Source organism: Siphateles boraxobius, unplaced genomic scaffold (assembly GCF_051911475.1).
Source record: "Siphateles boraxobius isolate OS27281-9 unplaced genomic scaffold, OSU_SipBor_1 93, whole genome shotgun sequence".
In the NCBI taxonomy this organism is placed as follows: Eukaryota; Metazoa; Chordata; class Actinopteri; order Cypriniformes; family Leuciscidae; genus Siphateles; species Siphateles boraxobius.
Window position 1 is genome coordinate 174,001 of NW_027509223.1, and position 6,000 is coordinate 180,000.

The window sequence follows — 6,000 nt, forward strand, 5'->3', positions numbered from 1 at the left end:
CTGGGTGTCAGAGACCGTGATTTTACCGCAAACACTACAGCCCAGCGGGTGCGCGGTTAAAGAGAGACGGCTCGGGACGGGGCAGTCAGGTTGAGAGAGTTAGGGGGGCTCGGGTGGTTTCGGGACCCTCTCAAGGTGCCTCTTCCATGGAAACGCAGCTGGCTCAACAAGATTCCCATCAGTCGACAAATAAGATACAGGCTGGGCTCTGTCTCCGCACTGTTACCAGGAGCCGACAGCCAATCACGGCACACCAGTGGCCTCGTTTCGACAAATGGCTCTTCTATGCGACCAATCACAGGTGAGTAGCATCGTGACATCACACGATAATGAATTAGATTCATCGTAAAGCTTTTCAAAGGCTGATTGGCTCTCCCAATGAGTGATTCTGCCTCAGGAATCAGAGCGGCATCGCTGATGGAAGGCCATCTCTCTTCACTATCTTTGTCCTGGTTACGGGATTGCACGGTTGCGGGGCCTTTTGATCGGTCCCCATGTTTTCCAGCTCAGCATTTGGTTTTATTGTGCATTAGTGCTGACCCTGACCAATCACTTTCAATCACCATAATTCTCTGAATACAGGAAATATGCCATGAGATGGATGAATAGCTCTTAGGTCATTTCAACCCTGGACGGGTTCCAGAGTTTCACTTACCTCTGACATGCCGTCAATCTCTTTTTGTCTCTCTCTCTCTTTCAGATGCATAGATGGCAATCGATTCTTCAACAAATGACACTAGAGACACTCTTTATTTTGGCTTTGGCTAAGATCTCAGCGCATTTACCAGTTTAAGTGGTAGTTTCCCCTTCAGTCAATTTCAAGTCTTTCATCCCACTGACTGAATAATGTGCATTTTCCTGTTTTCGAAAAAAACATATTGAGTACTATTTAGAATTAATTTTGTGTAAAATAAGTAATTTCTGCAGCTTTTTCTACATGTTTTATAAAGCACACTGCTCTCTATATGCATCTTTCATTGAAACCTGGATCAATCAACTAGTTAATAAATATATCTTGACTTGGATCTTATAATAATAATAAACATAAACCATAAATCTCTACTAGATCTCTACAGAAAAAAAATCCTCTGTGACTAAATGTCAATGGAGGTATCGTTGTATGGCAATTTCATGTAGAAACTGGTATGCTGAACACCTTGATCAACAAAGCATAAAGGGGGTTAATATTTGTGGTATATTTTCCAATTTTTAAACATAAAATCAACTCAAATATAGTTATTTCTTCATTGATCTGGTAAGAAGTCGTATGTATGTCCAGAACTTCTTTTCTTTCCTGCTTTGATTTTCTGCTCCTTTTTGCACCGTGATAGAAAAATGTGTGTTGTTTTACATTTGGCTTCAGGGATATGTTTTTAAATAAAGCTGCAAAGCTGTAACTTGTAGTGAGAGCGACATCAGTGTTTCAGATCGCTGCTCTGCAGACTGCAGTGTGAATAACCATATTTATATTATTCTGACAAATGCAGCTCTGGATCTTAACATTTTAAAAAGTGGTTTGAAATGAATGTATGTATCTAGTCTTGCCGTCAATATAGGATAGGTGCTGGAACATATTAGATGTTTATCTAAGTTGGTCTTTAAATATAGTGTATTAGGCCAATTTTATGTTATTTTTGGTCTTATATGCAGATTTAAATGCAAATGGTTTTGTATATTAAGTAGTTTGGTATTTGTTCGCTGTGCAGTGTCATTTTATCTCACATTTAAAATTTGTAGATGCTTCATTCTCAAAGTAATCTCATTTAATTATTCACATTTCAACTGTTTCGAAGTGTTATTTAAATTATTGAGTGTCACAGTTCCCATTATTTAAAGTTCCCTTTATTCCACATGTTTAAAATAAGTTTTGTGCCATAAAATAAGTAAGTGCCAGTTTGAATGATTTGTCATATATGTTATTTTCTGACTTCTGACGTTTCATTATTATTTTTTGCTGCAGAAACTTGAAACGGTGACGTGAGTGAGAAGATCCACAGTTCCTTGTTAAACATGATTTGAATTCTCCACATTCTCAGCTCGCCTCTCCTCAAGTGATATCTGGAGTTTAAGAGCTTCTGGAGAAGGTGACTAAAACACTGAACACAATTCCTCATAGTTAACATGGAATTGTGGCCCATGTTACTTCTGTAATGTGTCGTATTTTCAAGTGAAAGAGAGAATGTTTGCGCAGATATCCATTGTAAAATGTATGGGATTGTGAAAAGCTTGGTTTAGAAGAGAATGCTAGCACTGCACACTATATACTACATGCTGTCTAGTATTTTTTTGAAATAGCAAATGAAACATTAAACATTATTCAAACAGTGATACAGTATAATGTAATCACATGACCTCATCAAGTTGAAGTAGAGTAGCTCAAACAGTAGAGTATCATGGGTTTCATAGGCCAGAGAACGCATGAAGTGTTGAAATGCAAACCTTGAATGCAATGCGAATGTAAATTGCATGTTTATTTTCAGCATGCGGCAAGTTATCATTTTGCAAACAAAAATGGTCATTTTGCATTTTTTATCCAATTTGGTGTACCTTTTGGCAGTCTGTTAATAAAATAATGCCAAGAATGAGTTTAAAATCACAGCTGATATTACTTGCAGTTCATCTGTCACATTGGAAATGAAAGTTGTTGTCAAGTGCACAATGTTCTGTTTTGCAAACTGCTCATTCTCGCAAACGTGGTAAGTGATAGTGGGAGTAGTTGTTAATTTGGTATTCTGACGCGTGGTTAAAGCGGCAGAGTACAAAAATAAGTGGGCTTCATGATGTCAGTTGAAAAGAAAAGTCATTTCAGAGGCGGAGCAAGTTGATTTCGATAGTTTAGATGACCAATTTTCACAAAAAGGGTTAGGGTTTTTTCAAGAAGAGTAAAGCAAATTCGGTTACACTTTGTTTTAAGGTGTCATTGTTTCAGTGTAATTAAATATTTAAGTACAGTGTAATGTTAATTAACTACATGTACTTACTATAGGGTTAGGGTAGGATTAGGATTTGGTTGAGGGTTAATTGCATGTGATTATGCAACATTTACTGTTATTACTATGGTAATTACATGTAACATATGTAACAAGAACACTATGTGACCCTGGATCACAAAACCAGTCTTAAGTAGCACGGGTATATTTGTGGGAATAGCCAACAATACATTGTATGGGTCAAAGTGATCAATTTTTCTTTTATGCCAAAAATCATTAGGATATTAAGTAAAGATCATGTTCCATGAAGATATTTTGTAAATTTCCTACCGTAAATGTATAAAACATTTATTTTGTGAGTGAATGCAGCACAATCGCGAACATAAGTGGACAACTTTAAAGGCGATTTTATCAATGTTTCGATTTTTTTGCACCCTCAGATTCCAGATGTTCAATAGTCGTATCTCGGCCAAATATTGTCCTATTGTCCAAACCATACATCAATGGAAAGCTTATTTATTTAGATTTCATGTGATGTATAAATCACAATAAAAAAAAAAAGACCCATATGACTGGTTTTGTCATCCAGGGTCACTTATGTAACAAGAACACTGTAAAATAAAGTGTTACCACAAATTCAAATATTCTCAAATTCTTTAGGAAGGTTAATATGTTTGAAATGAATTGTCTGTCTCTCTTCTCTGCTTTCAGCAGTGCCGTACTTACTCTAGAGACACACGTCTGTTTAGTGGTTATGTCTCTGCTCACACACACACTTGCTGTGTCTGACCCCCAGGTCACGCTGAAGTGACTTTCTGCCCTGTTTGTAACTGGGCCTCTTTGAAAGTGGGCCTCGCATTCCTGCTCCCTCGGACGGGGGATGTCCTGCTTATTAGCAGCGAGTAGGAAGTTTCTTCCGTTAGGGATTGTGTGCCGTTTCCTCGCCCAGAATCTTTCAGCTTGTCCCCTCCCACTCTTGAAAAAGCAGCGAGTCCACAAACTAGAAAACGGTGCGAGCTAAATACCTGCCACCAGCCTCAGGCTTTCAGCCCCGCTCATCTGCGCTTGTGCGACTGCTGGGAGGAGGCATCCTTCCCTCCGTCCGTCCGCTTTTGTGTGGTTGTACAGAACTGCTGCGGTCGGGAGGAGGAGGAGGTGGAGGGGAACAGCTGCTCCCCAGTCCCACACAGAAGCCGGTTTCCGAGCCTTGACAGGCAGCGAGAGCCAGCCAGTTTTCCTCGGGCCCTCGGGTCGGTCCGCCAGTCTCCGGAGCTCCGGCTAGGAGGGAGATTTTTAAACACGAAATGGACCAGAACAAGTCGGATTCTTTCCTTCACAAGGCCAGGCACTCGTGTTCAGCGTAAGTACTATGCTGTTTTTTTGCTTTTGTTTCTAAAGTTGCATGGACACAAAGGATCGTACAGTCCTTGATGTTCTTTTTTTTGTTTGCCTCTCTGAACCGTCAAGAACTCAGTTTCCTGTGAGAAACGACTCCGGCAGTTTATCACTCGCATTGAGCTGCAGGTTTTAGTGAAAAGGGAGCTTTGTGCTTTTGAATTGCAGCTGGGCTAAAGGGTCACGGCCGGAGGCATTGGTGCTGTGTGTGTATGTACATACCAAATACTGACTACGATCTGATAAAGACCGTTTATGAATGTTTGTAAATCCTCTAGTATTGTTTATGGAAGTTATGGGACTCGACGGCATGCTTTGAACTTGGCAGAGAGTGAGAAACTTTGCGTAAACTGTTGGAAGGACTGTACGGAGAGTCGCTCGCACTGTTACACACTTATGCCTGCCGGGTTTTGAATCTGTGATGCTTTCACACAGTATTTAAGGACATCTCTGAACTTGTTCATTCATTTTTTTGCCAGAATATTTTTCAGGGAGTGCATTAATCTTAAAGAAATGTGTATATATATATATATATATATATAAATCATATATAGAGGCCCTTTTGTTTACCTTTCTAAGCAGCGATTTCATTATCAGGCTAAATTAATGGACGATATTTCGCTGAAATGAGCAATTCAAGCTCAAATTTTTTACTTGCTTGGTAATTTATTCAGGAACTTTGGCAATAAATCAAATGTGTTTTATGTTGTTATATACAATACATATTTGTACTAATGAATGTCTGCTTTATTATTTGAGGTATTTCTCAGTGTACAGTAATTTTTGTCCAAAAAGAAAATAATTCTTTGTTTGGTTCTTGTCAATCTGAAACCTGGTGGTTACATTTATTCACATAATTTTGTATTTTTATACAAGCTTGTCTGTCTGATGCTGTGGCACCTGTTCTTCCGAAGCCGGAGTCTTGTAAAATGTCTTGTTCTTTAAGAAAAGCCTCTGTTCACCTTTTTCTGTTGCCCACTTAGACGAGCTTGTGTCACAGGAATGAGATGTTTGGACAGGCATTATCGTACGGCTTTCTCTTCTAGAGTGCGGTTTCAAAGCACGGCCAGAGGCGTGGAAAAGAGCGAATGCACTAAAAGAAAAAAGCAGGAGGACAAAGGAGTCGAGTAGTTTTAGCTTAGCTTGGGCTGTGTTGCTGCTTACGGTTTGCAGGCCATGTGTGTGTGTGTGTGTGTGTGTGTGTTTAAGGTGGGATACTGCAGTTTAGTTGTCAACTTTGCACAGAGAGAGAGCGAGGGGCCACGACTGAATCTAGTTCTCTATTTTAGGTATGTAGGTCACTATCCTCTGAAGTAACAGATCTGCACACCTTCTTAATGAGGCCTTATGAAGTCTTTGTGGCAGAAGGTTTATTTTTGGCTCTTTGCTGTTCTATATTAAAGTTTCTTCAGGGCACATCAAGTTGATGGCCTGGCTTTTAAAAAACAGAGATCTCGTCTCTGATCTCCTCTCCTCTCCTGTACTCAGTTTAGACAAATCTTCTCTCTCTCTCTCTCGTTCTATATTGCATCAGTTCTCATATTTTCATATATAGTTACCACCTTATTTTTTTAGCAAAATTTTAGGTTAAAATTTATAAGAATGAAGTATAGAAAGTCTCATTTAATATGACATAATTATGGGTCATGCAAAATAATTCTGAAAATGTTTGAAA

At 39.1% G+C, this 6,000-nt stretch overlaps 1 long non-coding RNA gene across 1 annotated transcript in view; it reads left to right on the plus strand.

Annotated features, from left to right (window-relative positions):
- The first annotated feature begins 3,798 nt into the window (after positions 1-3,798).
- The window catches only part of LOC143733266 (uncharacterized), a 46,617-nt gene continuing 44,415 nt past the window's right edge, over positions 3,799-6,000 (plus strand). Inside the window, exon 1 of the long non-coding RNA XR_013201308.1 lies at positions 3,799-4,290. This is a non-coding gene — a long non-coding RNA (uncharacterized LOC143733266). The remainder of the gene's footprint in view (positions 4,291-6,000) is intronic.